Source organism: Zophobas morio, unplaced genomic scaffold, assembly GCF_036711695.1.
Source record: "Zophobas morio isolate AGI-343-1 ecotype UQ-CSIRO unplaced genomic scaffold, CSIRO_AGI_Zmor_V1 ptg000012l, whole genome shotgun sequence".
NCBI classification, from domain to species: Eukaryota; Metazoa; Arthropoda; class Insecta; order Coleoptera; family Tenebrionidae; genus Zophobas; species Zophobas morio.
In genome coordinates, this window is record NW_026972117.1 from 15,829,238 (window position 1) to 15,852,951 (window position 23,714).

A 23,714-nucleotide genomic window follows, 5' to 3' on the forward strand; every position below is an offset into this window, starting at 1 on the left:
GATTGATGTAAACCAGATAGTATTGTCTGGCGATGACAGTTACTTGTTTTATCGCCCGCCGAAACAAGAAGAACCATGTAGGCCGTGGTTAAGGCAAAATTCGCCCACATGGAATTTTTTCCACCACCAAACAGGAAATGGCAAAGCTACAACGAATTTGTGAAAGAAACCGCCCACGGCCCACGACTTGTCCCACTTCGCTTTCTATTGTTTATTCAAGAAATACTACACGGCCTCATTAACGAAAAAATCACACAAAGGTCTGCCACATGCGAGGGCGTTCAATTAAAAGCCAGCATCGAGTCGGCGCCGACAGACGCTCGCAAGTTTCGAAATTTGAATTTGACATAGTGCGAGTTGCGCATTTTTAATTGTTGACATACCTGTGTGCACTAATTTCGCTCTTAGTCCCCACACAGGTGGTCCACGGCCTGTTGGATGACACTACACCACCACAGCCACCAAAAGTCGCATCACTGACCACTCGATTGCCGATTTCACGTGATTTTGTTTTGGTTTTTAGTGTTTTTGTTGGGAAACAAAAGTTGGTAAAACCTGCGCACAGGCGACTTGATCTCCGGTTTCTTAGCAACTGGTTGGTGGACTTGTCTCGGAACTGGGAACAATGTGAGAGGTGGTAAAGGTAAGATTGTGTGTATCTAACTCTGTTTTTCGTTGGTCGCGTTATCGCGTGTGGGTATCAGAGTGTGCTGTGGTTTCATTTCCATGTGCGTAGGGATGCCGAGAACCGGGGATCCCCGAGGGGATTGAGCAAGTGTACCAACGCACGGTGCAAATAAACAAGCAAATAAGCACAAGTGCTTTTTTAATTGTGGGAGGTCAGATATGTAATTTCTCTGGAATAATGATTAAAAACTGACTATATAAAAATGAAGAAATTAAAAAACGAATAAATGATTGCGTGATTACTACTACGACAACCGTGATAATGATAACTACTTTTTTAAAATTATAATTAATGGCGTTTTTTACAGTAATCAAGGCACAATTTAAAAAATACTAATTTTAATGGTTGTAGTAAAATTAGTAAACACACAGTACGTCGCAAGTTGAAAACAAATAAAATACATACATAATATGTAATTTTATATAAGAAATCAATTTAATTAAATTAATACGAGGGCAAATATAAAACTGTCCTTTGTTATAATATCTTCGATATTTATTTATTAATGAGGCTCCATGTTTTTATACATGTTAAAAAAAAGAAAATATCGCTAAAAATATTAAGCGTTGATACCAGCTGACACTAGGAATCAATATCCAGAACAAACGGATCGAATTGCCATAAGTCGCCGTTTTTCGGGTTTTCGAGACATTTATTTTAAAAATCTCATTTTTTTTTTAAGGTTTTTAGGCAACTTCCAAAAATCTCAAATTTTGAATACCACCCCATACAAATTTATTGAGTTTTTGAAATTTTTAAATTAAAATCATTTCAAATTGCATTTTTCGAAAATGTTGGTAATCTTAGTAGGTATACTTTATATTTTTCGAATTAGCTCATTGAGATCCACACCCCAGAATTTTTGAAGGATTTTTGGGCAACTTTTCGAGAATCTCAATTTTTCGAGCTTGAAATATATGTGTTTGAAAAAACTAAAAATTTTTCTGGGATCGAGATATTTAAAAAACCAGTTTTCCAAATAGAATTTTTCGAAAATCTTGACCTGGGACCAATAACACTAACTTTTCGGATTAACTCGTTTAGATCTATATTCCAGATTTTTTTCTTTCTTTTTTTGATAATTTATAGGCAACAAAAATTAAAATTTTGCAATTGTATGCATTTATGGCCGTTTTTCGAGATATGGATTTTAAAAAATCTCCTTTTTAAACCGAATTTTTCGCGACCGTTAACACTTTAGTTTGGGAATTAGCTCGTCAAAATCTGTTTCCTAGAATTTTTTAACCTCTCCCGTATGAATTTATTAACCGTTTTTCGGAATTCCAAAATATTTAAAAAACACCATTTTCAAACAGAATTTTTCGAAAATCTTGGTCCGGCACGATTAACGGTTTATAATTTTCGAATCAATTCGTCGAAACGTATAACCTAGAATTTTTTTGTGATTTTTGGCCATCTTTTGAAAAATCTTAATTTTAGAATTACATATGTAGTTATGATTTTTTTTGCGTTTTTGGAGATTTCGAGATATTTAAAAAAATCTCATTTTCAAACCAATTTTCCCAAGATCTTGATGCGGGATCATAAACATTTTATGTTTTTAAAATCAGCTCATCCAGATTACGTCCTGGAATTTTTTGGCAACTTTTCAAAAATTTCAATTTTTCAGTGGGGCCGCCTATGAATTTTTTGTTCGTTTTCCAAATTTATATTTAGAAAAATTCTCATTTTCATACCTAATTTTTCGAAAATCTTTGTTCTGGACCATTAAAACTTTAAGATTTTTTAAATTTCTCAATGTTAAATTTCGCCCCGTATGAATTTTTTGACGGTTTTCTGAGATTTCGAGATATTTGAAAAAAATCTCTTTCAAATAAAATTTTTCGAAAATCTTGGTCCAGGACGATTAATACTTATATTTTTCAAATGAGCTCACCGAAATCTATACCCAGAATTTTTTCATGACTTTTGGGCAACTTTCGAAAATCTAAATTTTGGAAATTTTGACGGTTTTTCGAGATTTTGAGATATTTCAAAAATTCCCATTTTCACACCAAATTTTTCTAAAATCATGGTTCGGAATCATAAATATTTTGTTTTTTGAATCGAGCTCTACATTTTAAAATTGTTTGAGGATTTTTTGGCAATTTTCCAAAAATCTCAATTTTTCACCAAGCCCACGTATGAATTTTTTGATCGTTTTTCGAGATTTATATTTAATATGTATACGTATGTACATCTCATTTCCAAATCTAATTTTTCGAAAATCTTTCTCCTTGGCCATTAAAAATTTCTCAATTTTCAAAACTGCCCCGCATGATTTTTTAACATTTTTCTGGGATTTCAAGATACTTTTTTTCAAATAGAGTTTTAAGAAAATCTTGGTCCGGGACCTTCAATACTTAATATTTTTCGAATCAAGTTGTGGATATCTATATCTATATATATATGGAATTATGAATGTTTTGACCGTCCATTTTCAAACAGAATTTTTCAAACATCTTGATCCGGGATCATAAAGATTTTAGGTTTTTTGAATCAGCTCATCGAGATCTACCTCCCAAAATTCTTTAAGGATTTTTTGACAATTTTTTAAAAACCTCAATTTTTAAATGGGCCCGCCTATCAATTTTTTGGTCGTTTTTCGAGATTTGTATTTAATAAGTTGCATTTTCAAACCTAATTTTTTGAAAATTTTTGTTTTCGGCCATTGAAACTTTAAAATTTTTCAAATTTCTCAGTTTCCAATACTACCCCGTATAAACTTTTTGGCGGTTTTCCAAGATTTCGAGATATTTAAAAGATCTCTTTTTCAAATAGAGTTTTTCGAAAATATTGGTTCGGAACCATTAATACTTTATGTTTTTCGAATCAGCTCATCGAGATCTATATCCCAGAATTCTCAGATTTTTTTGTGAATTTTTGTCAACTTTTCAAAAATCTCAATTTTTCAATGAGCCCGCGTATGAATTGTTTGTTAGTTTTTCGAAATTCATATTTAAAAAAATCACATTTTCAAACTTAATTTTTCGAAAATCTTTGTCCTGGGCCATTAAGAATTTAAAAGTTTTTCTAATTTCTCAATTATCAATACCAGTTTTTTGAGATTTCGAGATATGAAAAATTCTCTTTTTTCTAATATAATTTTTCGAAAATCTTGGCCCAGGACCATGAACACTTGATATTTTTCAAACCAGCTCGTCCAGACCTATATCCCAGAATTTCTCGGTGATTTTTTTCAAAAATCACAATTTTGGAATTTTTTGACCGTTTTTGAAATTTCAAGATGTTTAAAATCCCATTTTCAAACAGATTTTTTTGAAAATCTTGGCTCAGGGTCATAAACAATTTATGTTTTTCGAATCAGCTCATCGAATCCAGAATTTTTTAACGATTTTTTGGTAACTTTCCAAAAATCCCAATTTTTCAGTAGCCCCGCGTTTGAATTTTTTGTCCGTTTTTCAAGATTTAGTGATATTTAGATAACTCCCACAAGATACATGTGGGAGTACTCAACTGCACTTAATTTACTTATCTTAAAGGGAATAAATCACCTTTAGACATACGTTCTAACCAAAGCAAAGCAACAATCCAGAAAAACCGCCTGCTAGTTCCGTTCACCATCCACAAGCACCGACTCCCAGCCATGAAATGTCGGTTAATGTTCCTCACCGCGACAGAAAGTAAAAATTTTTGATTTAGATAGACGCCGATGGGCACCTTTACCCCTCTGACCCTACTCCTCTCATTCCAAGCTCGCCGATGGTGCATTGTTCGAAACACAAGAACGTCGTCCTTTGTGCGCTCGCCTTCTTGATACTTAGATAGCTTTGGCACAGCCGGTAAGTCCGATGCGCCTTCTAGTCACGATGATTGCTGATAACAGTCCTGTAGAAGCAAAGTCGCCACCCCGCCGCCCCTCCACCCAAACGGCACTCCATCTAGATCGGCCGGTCACGAAGTGCACGCCATGCGTGATCACATCCACAACAAATATACGCGGTGATGGTCTTCGTGGCAAAATTCCACGCTCTGGGAGCACGTTCGGGGATAATTTAGGGCCGGCGATGGTGTTTTGTCTGCTGGAGGGGCCGCATGACCGCCAATTAGGGCCCGATGTCGTGGACAGGGCAAACTCGGTAATTGCCGAACGGAACCACTAGATTCGAATACGTGGTATATAATGTAAAGTAGAGAATTGGACCCAAAACTGACTCTTGAGGTACGCCCAAATGGTGTTTCAAAGTTGACGTGTGTGTGTCGATTCCAATTAGAGATTTGCGAAAAAATAAAATATTGGCCTGCAAGCGGGGCCTTGTGCTGCGTCCCAAAACGCGTTGGCCAAAGCGTTAAATTAACCGATATCCGATATTTGCATACCGCTAATGCCATATGATGGAAGGCCTTGTCGATTTAAGAAAATTTACGGCTCCTCCTAAATTCCTCGACAATTTATTAAAACGAATTTACAGCCACGGACGAAAAATCCAACATCGAAATGCGGCCCTATCAAGGCTGTAAATCTCGTTCCGCCGGAGAATATTTCAACGGCCGCATTCACAGCAGCATTTTTGGTTAAAAGCGGCTCCACACACGAATTTTCGGTGACGACGCGTCGAGAAAAAAATAACGCGTATGGCAGGTGACCGGAGTAATTTGTTTAAGTAACCTTGTTGGAGCCTACTTCGCTCCTTGCGAAAAACATTTTCTACAAATGTTCAAGGACGACCTAGAGTCAATCCCACTTGTGGTTGTGGAGGAATTAATTACGGTGGGTTTCCGTTAAGTCGTCGAGAGGTATTTTCGGCGAGGAATTTTTTTGAGATTTGAGCCTGTTTCGCGCTGCTGGAGCCCCGTGGAGGTTCTCCGGGCGAGCTAATTACAGATTTATTAACTAGTTTTGTCGGTATTGACACCGCGTGCATGCCTATGGCGAGGAGATGTTTCAGAGATGTTATCTCGCTGTTCTCGGGGAGATAAAAATTTGTTGTTGATTTTATGTGTAATATTTATTTCAGCGGAGGAAATTGATACGGGTTGTGATAAAATATGACGAATTTTTAGGAAAAGGACAAAAAACGTTGTGGCAGGATGTATTTATTTATTTGTGTAGTTTACAGTAATGTTAGATTTTGATGTAATCCTAGGGAAATACATTTGCGTTATTTGCCATTTCAAAATTATTTGGCTCAGTTTGGTCACAATAACGCTTAAAACGCATGCGGAAACAAAATAGCAAAATATCATGACATCTTGCTTTTGTTTTAATACACATAAATATTTACTGCTCTTGCAACATATTTTTTTGTAGAAAAATGCGAGTTTTAAATATTGAACTGAAATTTTAGGAGTACGTTCCTGATGCAAGATTCTATCTGCTAGTGGTACAGTATCATTTAGGCTCTGTTTTACTATTTTTGAGTTCTTATATATATAAAAAAAAACCTACTCTATATGTAGTGTTTTTGTGTTTCATACACAAAAGAGGTTCTGTGTAAATAATTACAGAGGTGTTTTATTTTCCGAGCGTAGCCAACCTAAATTCAATTTTTCATAGCTCCTAGGATTTGAAAAAGTAGGACTCCCATTTTTATAGAAGTAATTTTTTAAACTATGGGACAGATTATTGTGAAAGTGTAGATATAAGTATTTTAAGAATATCGTGCAGATTGTAAAACGATAACCGAAATATGTGTTAATCCCACAAAATTGTGATGACGTTATCTCAGAATTTTCCTTATAAATCGTATCTAAAATGTAAAAAATACTGTGTTTTCATAGCTGAAGTTTATAAAATTCAAAATAGTACAACAAAATTTACATTTTATTTTAAGAACTACGAACGTCATTATGTATCTTGAAATCTTAACGTTACCGTGAAAATGGAGTTATACCCGGTGTTTGGAAAATGGCGCATTAATTTTTCAGTACGTTATGTTTTTGGGAGTCCAAAAAAATTATACAAAAATTCTTTACGATGTAGATTACAAAAACAAAGTAATTTTATAAAAGTAAGCTCGTAATATTTCCAAATTTTGATAATTTTTTGTAAAAGTTGGTAATCGCCACTTGCTAGGGTAAAACTAATTTTGGCAAATGACATACTCTCTAAGAAAAGAGAGGGTGGGTGGGTGGGGCTAGTAATTGTCAAGATAATACTGATTTTGGCAAATGCCATATCCTCTAAGAAACGAGAGGGTGGGTGGGCGGGGCTAGTAACTGTCAAGATAATACTGATTTTGGCAAATGCTATATCCTCTAAGAAACGAGAAGCTGGGTGGGCGGGGCTAGTTGCTGCTAAGATAAGACTGATTTTGGCTAATGAAATACCTTCGAACAGAGGGTCGGTGGGCGGATTTAGTAGCTGCCAAGATAAGACTGATTTTGGTAAATGTCATACCCTCTAAGGAAAGGGAGGGTGGGTGGGTGGGGCCAGTGGCTGCCAAGATAAGACTGATTTTAGAAAATGAAATACCCTCTAAGAGAGGGTGGGTGGGCGGGGCTAGTATTCTGTCAAGATAATACTGATTTTGGCAAATACCATATCCTCCAAGAAAAGAGAGTGTGGGTGGGCGGTGTTAGTAGCTACTACGATAATACTGATAAGGGATCTCATTTGCCAAAATCCGTCTTATCTTCGAAGGTACTAGAGCTCCCACCCACCCTCTGTTTTCTTAGGGGGTATTTCAGTTGCCAAAATCTTTATCTTAGCAGCCACTGGCCCTGCCCACCCACCCTCTCTTTTCTTGTAGGATATTTCATTTGCCAAAATCAGTTTTAGCTTAGCACCTACTAGTTAGGATAAGACTGATTTCGGTGGGTGAGTTATTTAATTTTAGATCTTCGAAATTTTCATTTTTAAGTGTCAGCGACATAATAAAGACAACTTATCAATCATATTATAGTTTTCAATTTTTATTCAATCTGTTAAAAATGAGACTACCGAAAAGATTGCTTATATATATTAATTTCTTGTAAAAATTGAAAAATAAATATACAGGATGATCAAAAATCAGGATAAACTCGATGGTACGTTGTTGGGAAAATTTCTGGACCAAAGTTTTAAAAGTATTAAATTTCAACATAACTTCGTAATTCTAATCTGTTTGAGTGTACTGCCAAATAAATATTTAGTTATTAGTAAATTAATAATTTGCAGCTTATCCGTCATTTTTTGATCACTCTGTATAATTTCCTGGAAAGCAACACATAACGTCACAACCCAAAGCTAGTGGTATCAAAAACAAAAGAACTATATTTTTATAATCTTACACATTTCATGAAAAAAATACAAACTGGATCTGATCTCACTAGTCCAGACCAGACTTGACTTGACTTGACTTGATCTGACTAGACCTAACCTGACCTGACCCGATCTGATAACTTTTTACATAAAAAAGTATTGATAAAAAAATTATTTAATAATGATAATAATAATAATTTTAAGTATTTAATTTCAAGACTTTAATGAATACGTACTATCAGACAGTCAAAAGAATTTTGTCTTTCGCTGCCAGAGAGTTGGAACACCCTGTATAAATTATTTTATACCGAAAACAACCCAACAATTTAATAATCAAATTTATGAGATGAATTACGATCTTAATTATATGTTAAAAGTTTTTGCGGGCTTTTGTGAATTACAAAATCAACCATAAAGAATATAGGAAATGTGTTACAACAAATTAAATGAGACATTGCATAATATTTTAGAAATATCTTGCAATGAAAAATAAACTGATTGTCTCAGCAAAAAATAAGCAAATTGCTTACTAGAAATATTACACGATCTGCAGAAAAATAGGTATTACAAAACAGCAGATTTAATTTGTTGTTGAAACAAGTATTATAATAAATACGTTCGAAAGTAACACTTGCTAGTAATGATAACAAACAAACAAGTCATTTAATAATAATAGGCACAATAAATATTACACAAGTCTTAATTTTTCTTTGTTCATTATTTGTCTTCTCGGAAATAGAGTATACATGCAAAGTGCATGAAATTTAGAGAGTTACGCATTTTAGAGCGATTGTATTTTTTCGGCATTAACTCGAAAATATGAAAAAAATGCCGATGTTTCTAGTGTTTTTAAATCAGTCTTATTTTTTTTATTATTATTTAATTTAATGACCCTGTATATATATTTTTTTCTTTAAATTGGAGCAGTAACTCTTGAGATGAAACAACAAACCATCTATTATAACAAATACTAAGTAGTAGTACTTTTTTTTGTTACCGTCCATGTTTTGTAATTTGTATGTCGTAAACTCTTCACACCAAATAGTATATACTCAGAAAGACTTAATAAATTTTATTGTCACGAATTCCGGTCTATTACATTTATGTTTTCGGAAATGGCAAGACGCTCCACCGCCTAAAAAACAATAACAAAAACAAAACTCACCGTCACAACAATCCACAGCTTCCTAGATCCGCTCCTCCTTTGATGTCCCGCGCTTCTCTCCATCGCCGCTTCTCAGAATCTCCAATATTCAAGCTATAAAACGTCTCCAAAACGCAACATAAAGAAATAAAACATCCAGCATTGTCTAGCTGATAATAAAGAAAGGAATGCCACACGTGCACCGGCACCAATTAAAAACATAACCTAACGTAAAAAGGGCTCCGTTTGTCATATGATCCCTCGTTGAAAGGTATTTTTATGAATTTTTTTAATGAACGTCACATCCATCGCACCTCGTCTTAAGTCAAAACGTTTTACGGTGTCCCAACGCAGTCCATCATCCGAGGACGTCTTGATTGTAGTGATAAAAACGCGGTCAGCTTACCTGGAACAAAAACAAGCATGTTAACAGCATTACACAACGACTCACAAATTTCTGTGTCTCGAGCCACCACTATCATAAAAAATCGAGTTTGTGGTGGTAATGGAATATGGGTTTTATGGGTGTATGTACAGATCGTTGGTTCGCAATACGGCTGGAACAATGGAGAAGGAATGCGATTTGGTGGATTTATGGCGGTGGTTAGAGTATGAAAAGTGGACGTGAAAAGGTGCAGAATTTTAAGACAAAGAAAGAACAATGTGGCCGTTCTGGTCATCTGGCTGCAAAAATTGTAATTGTTACCGAGAGAAAAAAAGGAGGCATGGGATTGTTGTCTTAAACACCAGGCGCGATTGTGACCAGGTGTGTGGTATTGTCTACGATATTGATTTCATGTTATTTTGACTTTTATTTGACTCAAATGTCGACGCGTTTTGTCAACTATGTTGTTACGTGTTGAAGAGAAAATGGCCTACATTTGGAAAATTGCCTGTTGAACTGAAAAACGTCTTCTTTCATATACAAATAAAAAAAAAGTTGTTATTATTTTTCAAAAATACATTCTTTTCAAATTACCAAACCAAAGCTGGAAACGAAGACAAAGACAACGCAAGCTAAAACTTGTTTAACATTTTTAAAATTTAAAAAACTTCTTTATAATGCAGAATGAAATTCCGAACGCCCCTCAAAAATGAATATTTACAATACTGAACCAAAGACTGATAAGAATTGAGTTTCTGGCACATTATGGCCTGCCTTCGCGTCTTTACGACAAACCCAATCTTTTATTCATCAGCGTTTCTTCAAATTTATCGATGTCGTGCATTTGTCATTGTTATACCTCTCCATTTTAATGTTTTCATTTGAAAAATCTCTTCGTGTTTTTCTTGGATGTTAAGCTGGTCTCCAACAAGTTTTTGGACAGAAATAACCGCGTTAACCTGTGACCTCTACACTTAGGATGTTGATTCATTAGCACTCATGCACCTGATTTTCCTAAAACTTATATATTGCTTGCGGTTTTGTCAAAGAAAATTACGAAAAATATTTCTTACTCTTAAAACGTACACTTGTGTTTATAATATATGGTTTCCGAAGCAACACTTGGTGTCGAGGATGAAAAAACTTTCATTAATCACAAATGCTAATGAAATTACGTGATTTAAATAGTAAACGGTTTGAATTTTCGTCCGACTCGTGTTGCAGTGCAACTAAGTTGTTAGTGAACAAATTTGTTTTGTTCACTCGTGCCATAAATAACCATTATACTGGATTGTCATCGAATTTGATTTGTGTGTCTCGTCAACTGTAAATTTCACCTACTTCTCCACAAAACCTGAATCCAAACAAACACCTTCGAATTCACACCTCCGCTAAAAATAGCAGAAAACTACTCAAAACATCGCAAATTAACCTGAAAAACAACCCGACCCGTGCCCAGACCACAAACGTCAAGCTCCAGCGCCCACAGTAAATCACCCGAAGCCCATTCTTCTAAAAATGACCACATATGGTAACGCCTCTAATTAGTAATCACGTAGGCGTCCCGATCATTCCCTGACTTAAGTCACCTGAATTAGCCAATCGCCGCCTTGTATGGGCAATGCCCTAGCAGAAAGCAACTCATCTTTGCTTCTCTTACGTTTTATTATTTTATGCGTTCGCACAAGGCACGACTGCAGCGTTGCACATTATGTAAGTGTTAAAATTTCCAAGAATAACAACACCTCGTACGTATGTTATTACGAAATCGCCTCTTGGAAGGTATTTTTCTTCTTCTCCTTGTTACCGGCGAGTAATTAAATAACAGGATTCTTCAACGTTCTCTTCGCATAGCACGAAGATGATTCACGGCTTTGGAAGATGGACGAAGCCTTAAGGTCTTGGCAAGATCACGGAATATCGAAATGTGTACTCGTTGGAGATTGAAGGGCAAGTGTGAAGTGATTCATCCGGTAATTACTTCATGCAGAAGTGAAAGGATAACCTGTGTTCACCCACAATGTTGCCATAATCTCAGTGGTTTACTGTTGCTGAGTAGAAAAATGACGCTCGAAGAAGAGAGAAAATTGAAGATGCTACAGAAAACTAAAGCTAAATTTTAAACTACATTTTTAGTAACCCGTAGATAAGATTGAATTATTATTTTCACAAACAACACAAACCAGGAATTTTCCTGTTTCTACAGTTCTAAGCACAACAAATTCTTCCCATTTTCCAAGAATCAACAATAGCCGATATTTGTCGTAGAAGAACTTTTTATTTACACGATCGATAAGTTATCACGGAATTTTTCCCACCGCCGATCACATAATGACGTCTTTCACTGGTGAGAAAATGATACACACCTGACTCAATATCTTAAAATTACAAGTAATTATTGCCAACCGCAATTAGTTTCCTAAATAACAGTACTTAAGACGTGCCCCGGCGAAGTTTCACCTTTCAGCGAGAATCTTCCAAGACCACTTCGAGCTCTTCCATTGTTTACATTCGCTCAATTGCGTTTTAGTGTGAAAAGTCTAACGTTTGTTATTTTTATCACACTTTTCGAAGGTTGGCCCTAAATCAATACCGATAAGAGATGTAAATAAAATCGAAGAATTTTTTTTATCTCAGCAGATGTTGGTTGTAAATGCAGACAGTCAATATTTGATCGGAACTTTTTTCAAATTCGGAAGAACGCAGATATTGTGGTGTTGGATGATAAAACAAATACTGAATCGGAACTTGCAATCTCCGGGACAAGTTTTAATAAATTCAATCAAGATAGAGGATTAATTGTTTAGGTTTTATATCAATTAATCGTTCCAGATTGAGATCTAAGATATTAGAGTGGAACAAGTAAACAGGGATGTTGTTGATAATTTTTTTGAAGCAATAAACTAACTAGACAGTGTGACACCACTGACAAAATAAAAAATAATCTATTAACACACTTTAAAAAACACACGTTTTTCTAAATATTTGTACAAAATAACTTCAAACAACTACGATATTACAGTAGAACCAGACAAACTGCAATACCTACAAGCTACAAGCCAAAAAATTGTTGGAAATTACTTTTAATTACATTTTGATGTGATAATTCAAGTTTTCAAAATTCTAGAAAAAATCAAAAACTTATTTCTCTTTGTAAAAATGTTCCACAATATCCAGAAAATAACAAGCTGTTTGGGGTTTGAAAACGGATTATTTGTCACATGAGAAAATATTATGGCGCCACCCTGTATACTTATACATGTTATCAATTTACAGAAAACAATATCTAATGACATTTTAGAGTTATGCTAGTTGAACTTTATTTGATATTTAACGCAAAACTAAGAAGGCACGAAAGAATGTTAATGTTCACCCATTTTATTAAAGAATGGTAACTATATTTAGAAAGTAATGTCCGATTTTAGAAAAAAAATATTTTAAACACGATATCAAGGATTGGTAATATTATTTAAATTATTCTTTTTTTTATGATTTCTGAACTTAAGTTCGATTTGTCACACGAACGCTTTATACTTTTTAAATCGTCGCTTGGTTGGCACGAGACTTAAATACATAGTATGATATTCGAATATTACCTTTGTAGGTGGAAGATGCCAAAGTTTTCACGAATTTTTAAAATATGTGGTTATTTGCATCCAACTTTCCTCACCTCCGAAGCACAACTAACGCACTGGTACTGACTTCAGCAGCGAGGGGTTCGACGTAAATAAATTTGGACTTTTTTCCAATTTTAGGCGAATGACGTCATCACTTTTTCTTGTTGAGGTCTCCAGTGGCGTTTCGAAAATTTTAATAAAAAAAAACTGGTTTTAGCTTAATATGTAGTTTATTAAACAAACATATTATGTTTTAGGAGGTAGGTAGGGTGCGGCATTGAAGACAAGTATATATATTTTAATTTTGATACGGACAATGTGACACTAATTTCCACCCGTAACTGTGTTTCCAGATATTCAGGGAAATTAAATGAGCTATTTAAGAGCCAGTAGATAAAACAAACTAATTCATACTACAAACTTTTTTAACAAAATTTAGAAATGATTTTACCATTTTTTTGGAATTGATAAGTTATAGAATACAGTTCTGGAATTAATTATTATCGATACATGGATCACAAAAAGCGAATTTTGAAGGGTATATTGAAATTTCAGTTAAAATTAGAAATGTCTAAAATCTATTTTTAAATTCCATAATTCCGAATGTGAACTACTTTCATTCCTGAATTTCCGGGAAATTAGACGAGTTGTTTCTGAGATTTGATAAAATAAATCAATATGTTTTTAAACATCCGCTGAAAGTATGCCAAGTGTATTAGTCTAAAGTTTGTCTAGAATTATAAGATTTTTATGGACTCCCAAAGTTAATTTGTACAGCTGAAGAGCGTTTCGCCACGCTCTTCAGCTGTACAAATTAACTTTGGGAGTCCATAAAAATCTTTCAGGTACAGAAAACATTGGCTTTCTCCTGACAGGCTCTTTACCTGTACAATAGAATTGATGACAGGGTTGTAAAACGCATTAACGTTGGGAGTCCATAAAATTCTTATAATTCTGGACAAACTTTAACATTTCTTCCAACAACGATTCATTTAATCATTGTTTAAAGAAATCAATCTTAGCCAACGTATTGCAATCTCTGAATTACTATTAGTGCTTTGCTGAAAATATGAAGAACGTGTACAGGGTGAATAAAAAATGACGGATAAGCGTGATACTACATTGTTAAAAATGGTTAAAAAAATCCCTGAACCAAATTTTTTAAAATATTAAATTTCATAGTTGGCTAAGAGAGTTAATTCTACAAATTTGAAGTTTAATATTTTGAAAAGTTTGGTGTAAAAATTTTTTTAGCCATTTTTCTCGAGTTCTTCAGAGCCTTCTTAACAACGTACCATCGAGTTTATCAGTCGTTTTTTGATCACCCTGTATATCTGAACTTATTTTTTTAAGACAAACCAACTACACCAAGCAAAAAATTGAAACGAATTGTTAAAACAACAAACAAGAAGCATGAAGTTTCACATTTACAGAGAGATTTCTTTAAAATATTTTGAAGTGACGTCACCAGTTTCTTCCAAGGGGCAAATTAATAACTGTAAAAGTTATAGCGTGGATATTTACACAAAAACCTTAGGACACACCGTTAAAATAATTCGCTTTTGTTCAACAACTAAATGTCTACTTACTAAATAGCTGTCACTCCATCAAGAGCTCCAAGCTCCAGTGCTGTGGTTTTTATTTTGAAATTTTCAATGTTTTTTCTAAAAATCTATTTTTTCAAAAATTTCAAGAAGTGTTTTTTTAATTGTTTTAATTTATGATACACTATACAGGATGATACATAAATGACACACTATGACACATGTTCAGCACTGTTTATTCAGTAAAAAAAAATTTCAAGAATCTTTGGGCCCAAAATCTTGAAAACAGATCTTCAGAATTTAATTTTTCTTTCGATATTTCACCCATTTTTTAACTCACTAATTAATGTGGTGAACATGAAATCGATCGATTTTCATTATCCAAAATAATTTCGGAAATACCATGTCTTTCCCCATCGTTTTCTTCATTTTATAATATCACAAAAAAAACTTTAAAATTGGTCAGAATGAATCTGACAACATCTTGTCCTTTTCACATTTTGGTGGAATTATTTAATTTGCCAAAATCGATCTTATTTTAGCAGGTACCAGCCCCGCCCACCCACCCTCTCTTTTCTTAGAGGGTATCTCATTTTCCAAAATCAATTTTATCTTAGCAAGTACTAGCCCCGCCCACCCATCCTCTCTTTTTTTAGAGGGTATCTCATTTGCCAAAATCACTCTTATTTTAACAAGTACTAGCCCCGCCCACCCACCCTCTATTTTCTTAAAGGGATCTCATTTGCCAAAATCAGTCGTATTTTAGCAGGTTCTAGCCCGTGTTATCCACATAAGATGAATTCGAGCTGGCGTTGGCTACGCAATTGTTAGATCGGCAACCTGTCACTGTCAAAAATGAAAGATATGGGGCAATTAACGATTGATTCTTCCTTATTGTAATAAAATGAATATTGATGTACTTTGAGGAAAAGCCTTGAAAACGTACGTTGTGCTACTTTAACTAAGGTTTTAGCCAACTCAGAACATCGTTATTACATAATGAAGACTGATAATGAGTAAAAATAATAATAAATTAACCAATTAAAATCAAAACGGTGTAACAACGAACAATTACTCTCAAACGTCAAATTTACATTGGTGACCCTGTTGGTGACATTTTTCTAACATCGATCACTACACTGCAAGCGGCAAATCGATCAATCTAAAATTTGTTTGAGCCACCTACGATGTAAGAAACATTGATAATAAAATAACCCTTTTCAGTGTTGTTGGCATTTGAGTGCGATCATTTATTTTCTGATTTGCAGCAGGCTGTACCTAATGATCCGTGATTGGCATCATTGCTTTGAGAGTTACTTAACTTCATATGCGTTTGTTCATCAAAGGGGTCACACCCTGACATGACATGACATGACGTGAAAAGTCGCGACAAGCAGATGACATCTTTGTCAAGTAACCCCTCCGACGAACAAACGCATTGGTGCCAACCGCAAATTTACCAGACCTTCGAAGAATCCATCCGGAAACGCTCCGTCCCAGATTCTCCGCACGGTAAAAAAAGGAAAAGGCACCGCTGCGTCCTCAACATCCGCTCCAGCAATTTGGATCAAAGTGGGCGTTGTCACCGAGACTACTCATAGTAAAAGAGCAAGCGCGTGCGCTCGAGGAAATGTAAACAAGTTTTTTTTCCCTATCGGTGACAGTCGAAACTGGTTTGCGGAGATTTCGGCCCCGGCCTGCGGACGCCACTGGCGCGCAAGAATGTTCATTAGCGATCAGCCGGTTTATGCTTTGTTTGACCTCGCCGGAGATATCACCGCTGCGGCAAACGCGAAACCCGCGGTAATTTCGACGCCAGGCCTAGCGACCAGCGGGAAAAATGCGAATTCTTGGCGGACAGGGCCGTAGCGGGGATTTGATTAAAAAGTAATTTTTATATTTATTTATTTTTACAGGGCGAATTTTTAAATATTATTTCCACTGATAATAATAATAATAATAATATTAAGTTTACTGATCAACAGTGTAAGTCATTTACAGAGCAATATACCTAATACCTACCTGATAACAAGTAATAATAACGAAATTAACTGAATATTTTGTTTACATATATATCAGTAGCAGTCAAAAGATTTAGTGCTACGCATTACAAAGTCTAATAAGAATGACGTAGTTGAAACTAATTCGTAGACTTGGTAATTAAAATTAGGTAAAATTTACATTAAAATAAATACCTAAATCCGTAATCTGGTCGGTTCGAGTTAGCGTGTTGTTATACATGGTGTAATTGAAATACGTTTTTTGTGACTGAAGGAAACAATTTTACTTTTTCGATAATAATAATTGATGGCTAATTTGTTTACTTATTTAACTCCAATTCACTACTTGACTGAAAAGTTTTTGTACGTGAACTGCGTTCTCCAGTGAAACAATACATTTTAATAATTAGATACCGACGAAGAAAGGTCATTTATTAAAGTAAGAAACATCAAGGAACCGAGGTTTGACCCTTGTGCTATTCCTGATCTTCCTACGGAAACAAGTTAAACCAAAACCAAGTTTTTGTGATCTGCTTACGCCAAATTCATGCAGTTTAGATAAAATTAATCCATAATCTATTTGGTCAAGTTGTATCAATTTGATTTTTTGACAGCAGGTATTTTTTGCTGCTATTATGGCGTTCCTGTATACTTGTAATTAGGGTGCATTTTTTTTACAGTTCGATATTGATACCAGCCATACGGCAAAGAAATTACTCTTCTCGTACTATCCTTCTTTGGCACATACGTTATATTCCTCTCTTTCCAAATACAGGCCAGGTAATTTGCCAAGTTTTTTAAACTAATAATAGATCTACCTAGTCACTTTAAGGCGCCCAAATGACTACTTCCATCTGTGATTTGTTAATAAAAGCACATGTGCTTCTTAAAAATTAGAGACAGTGTAGAGACCTTCTGAAATAATTGGCACCTAACCTCACAAATTTCACGCTCAAGAGTAGAATCTTGTTCTGCTTATTTCAGATGGAGAAAAAAATTTTTATAGTGAAGAAATACATAATCATCGTCGAGTGAATCACCACAATGTTGATGAATTTTTTTACCTCAGAGCATAATTATTTAAAATTACAAATTGGTGAGAGGGCTGTAAGATTTAGATACAGAGTGTGGAGACAAAATCAATCGAATTTTATTTTCTATTAACGCAGATTCTTGTTATCGGAACGTGCTAATAGTCGATGTAACATTTGTGCACCTCGACCAAACATGAGTTACAGTAATCCCAGCAAAATTACAACGGTTTATCATATAGGTCTTTTAGAAGGATGTAACTTTTTATTTAATCCCAAAAGTAACTCCAGAGATTACCACAAATCGATGAATGGGAGACTCTTTCAAAATTGCATGGTTAATCAACTTGTTCCCGCTTGAACAATTTACAACAAAAACGTATGGTGGTAAGGTATACAACAGGGGTGAATGGGACTTGTTGAACCAGCGTGGGAAAAATTTAGACCTATTCCTGATATAAAATCTGGATTTTACCACGGCTACTGGCTGCTTTGTAAAATTCCAGATTTCCTGATAGCCCTACCCATGATGACATGTCTTTAAAATATTTTGAAAGTATCTCAGGGAACCCTTGTGTCTGGTTTTTGAAATACAGTTTGAAAGAATCTTGGGGATCCCTTGTGTTTAGTTTTTGAAGCAGTTTGAAAGAATGTCGGGGACCCCTTGTGTCCTGGTTTTTAAATTAGTTTGAAAGATCTCGGGGACACATTTTTTTTTGTCTTTGAAGTAGTTTGAAAGGATCTTGGGCATCCCTTATATGGTTTTTGAAGTAATTTAGAAGAATCCCGGGAAACCCTCGTGTTCTGCATTTGTGAAGTAGATTGAAATAATTTCGGAAACCCCTTGTACCTGGTTTTTAAAGTAGTTTGAAAGAATCTCGGGGACCACTTTTGTTTTATTTTCAAAGTAGTTTAAAAAAAATCTCGGGGCCCCTTGTTGCTGGTTTTTGAAGTAGTTAAAAAAAAATTCAGGAACCTCTTTTGTTTTGTTTTTGATGTAGATTAAAAGAACCTTGGGAATCCCTTATCTGGTTTTTGAAGTAATTTGAAAGAATTTCGCAGACCCTTGTGTTTTGTTTTTGAAGTATGTAGTTTGAAAGCATCCTGGGGACCCTTTGTGTCTGGTTTTTTAACTAGTTTGGAAGAATCTTGGAAATCCCTTTGTTTTATTTTTTAATAGTTTGGAAACATTTCGGGGGTATTTTTTGTTTTGTTTTTGAAATGGTTTGAAAGCGATACGAGGAGCCCTTGTGTTTTGTTTTTGAAGTAATTTGAAAGAATCTCCGGGATCACTTGTTTTTGAAGTAGTTCGAAAGAATCTCGGGGAACGCTTGTGCCTTGGTTTTTGAAGTAGTGTGAAGGATCTCGGGGACCCATTTCTTTGTTTTGTCTTTGAAGTAGTTGAAAGAATCTTGGGGATCCCTTGTCTGGTTTTTGAAGTAATTTGAAAAAATCTTGGGGATCTCTTGTCACGTTTTTAAAGTAATTTCAAATAATCTCGGAGAAATGTGATTAGGGGCAGGTGGGACCTCCTCAACAAGCGCGGAAAAATTTAGACAGGCGCTTGAGAGGCCCAAATTTTCCAATTTGGATTCGGGCACCGACGCTCTAATGTACCACGGCTCTGGAATATTCCCGATTTCCAGAGGGTCCCATCCGCGCCTGATAATTTATAAGTTTTGTATAAATATTCGCCAAAATTATCAATTTCTGAATAAGTTTAATACTCCAAATAAATAATGTTTCTTTATGATCTTTTTGGCAACAATGACCTTAAATAGACACATTGACGTCCGAAAATGCCACTTTCATGGTAAGTTATATTTAATGATACATAATAATTAATAAAAATAAATCATTTTAGAAATAGTTTGACAACTAAACAAGATATTCGTGTGGTTAAATCCGGCCCTGCGAGGGAGAGCTTGGTCGTGTAATGGACGTGTGAGGAGATAGACGGAAGAGATGATGGAGCGTTCGGACCGACCGTCCGTGACCTTCCTTCCGCACCGCGTCCCCCCGACGCACGCTGAGGATGGCTTTACTCACTACAAGAACTGAACGCTACTTACTACTGACCATTGGAGGAATTTATTGAGGTTTTAATGCGGGGTTATTCGCGCTGTGGTTTGCTTTTGTTGGGTTGTAAAAGCCGCATTCCGAGGAGTTCGCAACATCAGATAGGAGAAAGGACTTTTCTATTGTTGCTATCAAGTTTCGAGTAATAAAACGAAAAAATATGGGCATAAAAATCGTCCTTGGGCTATATGTCCGACATTATTTGCAAATTTGTGGTTTTGGACACATGTTGAATAAAAAATAGGAGCATCAGTGTATCACGAAGCTGGCTGTGTAAGCTGCACGGGGTGCTCCATCTAGCGACGATCGTTCGAACTTTAAAAGCACAACGGTAACGAATGTAACGATGACGCTCCTATTTTGAAGATGATTCGCGTTTCAGAGAAGAATGATGTGTCTGTAAATTTACTGAAGTAAGTTGGTCCTGTATTGTAAATGTTTGAGAAAATTACACACTCTAGCCTTCAAATCTGCCAAGCTGGACAGCGGCACGTAGGTTAAATACTTTCCAGAGAAGTTTATCTTAAGTTGGATTTTCATAGTTTTAGATAAACACTTGTAATGTATTAACAGAAATCAATTCAGTGGTCTCAACGATATCTAATAAAATCGCCAACAGACGGACAACACATGATACAAGACAAATATAACGGAAATGGGTGACCGACATTTTAATTTAACTACTACTTTGGAATGTGTTTCTCGTAAATTAACAAAAATCATAAATATTATGTCGCTATGGTAGGACTATTGGACAACGAAAGAGGATACTTTTCTGAACACTCATAAACAACCCGCTTAATTAAAATAATTACGTACTCATACCTGAAAGGTTTTAACTACATATTTATTCAGTTTTCATAATTAATGCAATTAATTGTTTATTTTTAAAGGCATATTTGCATACCACCCGTAAGGTTATTTTTAACTTAGTTACGCGACGACTACAAAATGAGTAAACACTACCATGCATTTATAATTATTATAACACGAAGCAATAAATAACACAGTAGAAGTTTTTTCTTCGCACAACATTTAAACATCTATTACTCCTTTGTACATCCCCGTTTTATGTACCTATCCATGTTGACACGACTTTTTCCCTTATCAGTGTCTACAATACTTCATGTGAAACTCAATCCTGCAACAGTTGCAAGAAGGTAAGATCGTGTAATAACACCATTTTTCGCGACGTTATCATCTACAAAGACACGACGGAGGTTCAAGACTCCAGTAAGAGCATAATTTCGCAAACATTCCTCTTAGTACTATTCAAACAACGCTGCTTTGCATTTTCTGCGAGTACTGTTTTAAAATATCGTTATTTCTTCAGGGTAAGTGTAAATTGCTCAATTACACTTCTTGGAATCACGCGAACAACCAGTCTCTGACAAACACAATTTTTATTGAAACAGGTGTTGTACCTGCCGTTAGGAATGCTCGCCAGCACCTCTATCCTTGAACCGCGCCGTAAAAAATAATAATTAGTAAATTTTAGGAATTCATTTGCACAAATTCCTCATCGTTCGCTAATTGGCGAAAAATATCCGTCGTAAGATCGACGGTTTACATCGAGCTTATGATGTATCCGTCAAGTTTTGTGGATAGGCTTTCATTAGTTTGGATGATTTTACGGCTGCCATAAAGTTGGGTGAAGAGATTATGATTTGATGGTATTCGTAATTGAGAGACAAAAAATTATTTGCTTGGCAAACTGGTCAAAATTAAAACCGAGCGTCATACACTTACTTATCTGAGTTGATAGCTATTTTCGCTAACTGAAAATAATTTTTAGTAAAAGCGATTTCTTAAAGAAAAGCGCAATTATTTTGAATTGGTTGCCCAAAGGATCATATTGACCTTGTTTAGATATACAGGTGAGTCACTCTAAGCGCGTGGTCCTCGAGATCTCATTAAATAAGTATTTAAAATAAAAAAAGCACACAGAGCAAAGTTTGTACGGTTGTTTGAGTAGAACACCCTATATATTTTTAAATATTCTCATCGGCCTGTTCATAAGCTTTAAACTAGCTATTTTTGAAATTCCAATGCGACGTCGCCGCGCTATTCAAATTTTCAATTCCAAAGGGAGTATCTCTGGTGTATATCTCCATAAAAATATTGTAACACAGATTGTAAAAATAACCTCATAGCTAAAAAAATAACGTGGCAGCGTCGCAAAAGTGAATTATGATTGTAAAACCTACAACGCGGCCACTAATAATATATAGGCTGCTCCATTAAAAACATTGTTGTTTATATGTTGCGGAACAAAAATAGCACACTCTGTATAGTTGAAAACGTTCATGAGTTCGCCAGTTTGGTTTATAATGATTATTTTTTAAATCTCTGTATTTACATAAAATAAATAACTTCATTATCACATAGAGGAACATAGATGTATCATATATCATACTCAACAGTTGCAATACCTGACTGTCACGTCATATGTCAAAAATGAAAGGTAATTCAATAAACGTCATCTTTGACATAATTAAATCCTAACTCCTTTTTGTCTACAGTTCTCAATATTTATCACTAAAGCTACTACTTTTCCACGCATATTTTTGATAGAAATTGCATTGGTGAACTTTTTGAAAAAAGTACTTTAAATGTGGCGACAATTTATATGAAATTTTCAATAACTAATATTTCAAAAAAAGTAAACGACATATTTTTTTTAAACAAAGTACATTTTCGAAACTTTTGTTGCAGTTACCTGACTCTAGGTGTTAAAGACTTAATAAAGTCAATCTTCGATTTTTGACAGATGACAATTTTGACATATTAGTACAAATTATTTTTTTTTTAATTTCAACTAATGACAAAGCTTTTCATTTAAAATAGTATTTGTGATTCTCACTTTTAAAATTTCTAATAATTGACATATATATGAGGTTTTTGAATACCGTGTGACTTTTCTTGCGTTTATGTTGGTATAACAGAGTTTATTCTGTGGCATTTCAAAATGTCAACACTGTCAATCTTGACAGCTAATAACCGGAAATTATAGAAAACATCATGATACCAATTTTAACTAAAAATCCAGGATTGCCAACAGACTCAGTCATTTCCAATCACGCGGTATTTACAGACTTTGACATATACCATTTTTTCACAATTTAAATTTCATATTTTCAAAAAACTGGCATGTCAGATAGTAAACAGATTAGAAAAAATTGGTTGGTCCAGTGTTATTTCAGCAAAACTTCTCTACCCTTTGAAGCTTTTTTGAAAAATTTTACAATTGGATTCTGCGACATTTTATTTGTGATAATCTCTATCAATAAAAAAGAATATACATAATACCATATGATCGAAAAAAGCTTGTCAAGTGTGCTTTGGAATAAAAAAAAAATGAAACTTGTCAAGTGTGCTTTGGAATTTGTTTAAAAAAAGATGTTGGCAATATCATTACTTTTGAATGACTGGCGTTATTTAAATTGTCAATTTGATATTATGTTTGATACAGAATGAGTTATCATTAACACTGGTTTACGTAGCCTCAAAATATAAACGCGACACTTACGTAAAATGAGAAAAATCGCCAATGCTAGCAATAAAATTAAAAAAAATCCAAAGCACACTTGACAGGTTTTTTTTCGGTCACATGATACAATGCATATCGATATAGGCAACAGACAGACGGCAACGGGAGAGCACTTTTCAGTTATACAGAGTGTTTTCTTTTCGGGCGCAATATACATTTTTTTTCAATGGAATCCCTGTGTATTTTTGTATTATTTTTAAAATCTATGTTACAATCAGCATTTTATTGACACATAAACAAAGGTATGCATTTTGTCGTGGTATCAATAAAATTGAATCTTAGCATACAGGGTGTTTATAAAATTATTCTAAAACATTATAATTTTCAAATAATCATATCTCAATAGTTTCTCAATGGATCAGTATGTATTTTATTTCTGCGTTTTAACTTGCTTCCGCATTTTAATGCGTTTATTAAAAAAAAAAACGAAAAATCAACTTTAAAATAAACACACTTCGACGCGGTAATTTTG

At 34.7% G+C, this 23,714-nt stretch overlaps 1 protein-coding gene across 3 annotated transcripts in view; it reads right to left on the reverse strand.

Moving 5' to 3' along the window:
• The window catches only part of LOC135127902 (epidermal growth factor receptor), a 158,849-nt gene that overhangs the window by 64,242 nt on the left and 70,893 nt on the right, over positions 1–23,714 (reverse strand). The window contains exon 2 of one of the 3 annotated variants that reach the window (XM_064054580.1): positions 9,058–9,442. The exons of 1 other annotated variant lie outside the window; for it this stretch is intronic. The gene's annotated coding sequence lies outside the window, so the exon portion shown is untranslated. Of the gene's footprint in view, positions 1–383; positions 595–9,057; positions 9,443–23,714 lie in introns of those variants that run through there. One more of the 3 variants, XM_064054579.1, reaches the window with a different exon arrangement.